The following is a 3,900-nucleotide window of genomic DNA, read 5'->3' on the forward strand; positions in this document are numbered from 1 at the left end:
ATATATATATATACATATTTTTGAGATAAGAACACAAGCATACGAGTTTTGAGCCTAATGATGTGGTTACATCTTATAACCACTTATTTCCCTTCTTGTGTGCATTATTCTCTTTCTATGATTGTAATCCTTGATTTGTTTGATTCTTTATGTCCATTATTTTGTGTATTCATGCATTTATATCATTTTATTTAGCTCACTTACCCAAATAGCCTACCTTTTATCTTCCATTGTTAGCCAATTTGAGCCTACGCTTAACCCACTTGTTCTTAATTTAGCACATTACAAGCCTTAAAGCAAAAAATAATAAAAGTCCTCCATTTGGATTGTTGATTAGCTTAGGCTAGTGTGTGTATCATTCGAGTGTGGGAAAACTTGGGACATTGGGTGAATAAAAGGGTAGTTTCGTATTTTTGTTGTGAATATTGGGAATTGGGTACATGCTCATACGTAATGAATGTAAAACCTTATGTATTGATATTTTTGTATATATTGCAAAGCAAAAAGAACAAAAAAGAGAAGAGTATGGAAAAACAAATGAAAAGAAAAGGATAAAAAATAGAAAAAGAAAGAAAAAAAAGAAAGAAATAAAAAGGGGACAAAATGCCCCAAAGCAAAGTGAAGCTCAATAAAATCAATGCATATGAGTTATATCAAGAAAAGAATGCATGAGTATGTGAAAAAGTGAAAAATGGGTAGTTAAGTTAGTTTTGAATTGTATAGGATGTCATAGGTTAGGTGGAAAGTCTAAGCTTATCAAAGATTCAAATTTCAAGTTCACTTGACCAAATATGCATCCTACCTTGACCCTAGCCATTACAACCAATGAAAAGACCTCATGATACTTGTATACATGCATGGAATAGATGTTGATTGTTAGAAGAAAAACATATCTTGGAAAGCATGATTAGGAGAGAATCGAGTAAATCAACCCTAAACACTTGAGCGAATAGAGTGCAAACACATATCCGGTGAGGGTTTAATGCTCAATTACATATTTCCACCTATGATCATCACTTTTCATGCAAGTTTGTAAAAATATTTAATAGCTCAATTCAATTGTGATTTGGCATGGTTGTTAATACCTTTAGCCCATGTGCATATACGCTTCTTGGAAATTGATTTATTTTGACCAAGCAATTGCATTCATGTAGATAGTTGCATATAGGTAGTTTGCATATAGTTTACTTCCATTGAATAAATGTCATACCCCTTACTTCCTTCTTGGTTTAAGCATGAGGATATGCTTGGTTTAAGTGTGGGGAGGTTGATAAACCCCATTTGTAGGGTTTATCTTGTGCTTAATTTAGGTGATTTTATGACCTTTTACCTACATTTATTCAATGAAATAGTATGGTTTCATGATTGTGTCCCAATTTGTGCTTAAGTGTGAAAACATACTTTTTAGGCCCTTAATTGGTTAATCTTGATTCACCTTTGATTCCACTAGATGCCTTGATGTGTTTGTTAAGTGATTTCAGGATTGAAAAGGCTAGGAATGGATCAAAGGAATGGAGAGGAAAGCATGCAAAGTGGAGAAATCATGAAAAGCCAAAGATTTGGAAAATGCCCATGGACGCACGCGCGCACTATACGCCTATGCGTGGATTGCGAAAAGCTCCATGGACGCGTACGCGTGCTGTGCGCGTACGCGTCGGTGGCCGCACATGATTTTTTAATAGAAAACGTGCCCAGCGATTTTCTGAGAGCTGTGGGGCCCAGTTTACAACCAACTTTGGCGCCAAAATGCATAAAAGGACCAAGGATTAAAGGGAAAATCATCATTCACATCAATTCACATACATTACACTTTAGATCTAGTTCTAGAGTTAGTTTTAGAGAGAGAAGCTCTCACTTCTCTCTAGGATTAGAATTATGATTAGGTTTAGTTCTTAGATCTAGGTTTCAATTCATGCTTTCTTCTACTTCTACTCTTCAATTCCTTGTTGTTACATTCATCATTCTTCTATTCTTTTGTTGTAATTTCCTTTACTTTGTTTCTATGCTTTGTTGTAGATCTATTCTTGTTCCTTCTACTTTCTTTCAATTCAATTTGAGGAAATTCATAATAATTGTGTTTCTCTTTATTGTTGTTGTTAATTCCTTGCAATAATTGTTGTTAGATTCTATTCTTGTTGTCAAGTTACTATACTTTTCTTTTGTTGCTTCCAAGTGTTTGATGAAATGCTTGGTTGGATTTTAGTGTAGATTGTGTTCCTCTTGGCCTAGGTGGAGTAATAATAACACTTGAGTTATCTAATTCCTTTGTTGATTGATAATTAGAAGTTGCTAATTGATTTGGATACTACTAAAGCTAGTCTTCCCCTTGACTTTCCTCCATGGTTAGAGGTTAACTAAGCAGTAGCAATGGATAATTCTCATCACAATTGAGGAGGATAATGAGGATAGGACTTCAAATTCTCATACCCTTGCCAAGAGCTTTCATAGTTGTTAGTTTATTTCCTTTGCCACTTATATTTCTTGTTTCTCATATCTCAAAAACCCCAAACATACCTCATAACCAATAACAAGGCACTCTATCGCAATTCCTAGGGAGAACAACCCGAGGTTCCAAGGATCCATTCATCAAGGATCCACCAACAGAAGAAGACTGAGCTTGTGGACCGTCCAACTTAAGGATGTAAAAGAAAAGTGCTAGGTGGGAGACAACCCACCATGGTATGATCGTCCCTTTTTATTCTTAGTTTTATTTTATTTTATTTTTATTAGTGTTCATTCATAATTTCTGCATCATCACGTGCATTTTGCATAAAAAAAGGCATTCGATGCGCAAGCGTCTATGATGCGTACGCGTCATGCGTGAATGCAAACACTATTGGGTTTGAACAGAGAGTTGCGCGGGAGTGGCGAAGGAAGCGTGCCTTGTGTACCAGCAAGCCCACGCGTACACGTACCCTACGCGTGCGCGTCACTTGCGCTTTTAGCAACCCACGCGTAAGCGTCCTTGACGCGCACGCGTGACCCTGGAAATTGGCGTAAATGGGTGTTTGAACAGAGAGTTATGATGACCTCGCACTGGAACTGTGCTAGAGGCACAAATTCACCTACGCGTATGCGTCACTGACGCGTACGCGTCACTGACGCGTACGCGTTAGTTTCACTTTATGGCTATCCACGCGTGCGCGTACCTGACGCACACGCGTCATATGTCATTTTGGCCCTAGTGCATTTCAACCCGAGAGTTGTGCGTGCGCGCGCCTGGCTTCACGCGATTGCCATGACCAAAGGCACGCGTACGCGTGCTAGACGCTTACGCGTCACCTCCATTTTGGTGCAGCCCACGCGTACGCGTGAGGTACTCGCATGTGCCGCCTCACTTTAGCCAGTACGCCGCCCAGAATTCAGTTTTCCACCTACCAAATCCTAATTCTCTTTCATTCCTAATTCTTCCTTCTTTCTTCTTCCTTCTTTCCTCCCTCTTATTTCTTACTTCCTACTTCTTTCTTCTTCCCTTTTTCGTCTTCTTCTTCAGGTTTCTTTCCTTCCTCTCCTCTACTCTTTCATTCTTCTTTCATTTATTGTATTTAATTATTTTTCTTTCTTCTCAATTTTATATTACCTTAGTTATTTATGGTTTCTTTTTCTTGCATTTTTATATTGGTGTTGGAGCTTTATTTGGGTATTATTTTATTATATTGGAGCTTGTGGATATAATAAGGAGTAATTTGACAATTGACACTTAATTTTGGATCTCATATACACATGGATTGATTATTTTCACTCCTATTTTAACTTGCATACCAAGTATTTGTGAAAAAGCTCTCATGGCATTTTGAACTCCTTTCTACTTTACTCGTACACTTTAATGCCTCTCTTTTTCACAACACTTGCAATCCACATGTATTGAGATTATCATTCACAATTGTCATCATACAATTT

Source organism: Arachis ipaensis, chromosome B07 (genome assembly GCF_000816755.2).
Source record: "Arachis ipaensis cultivar K30076 chromosome B07, Araip1.1, whole genome shotgun sequence".
Taxonomy (NCBI): Eukaryota; Viridiplantae; Streptophyta; class Magnoliopsida; order Fabales; family Fabaceae; genus Arachis; species Arachis ipaensis.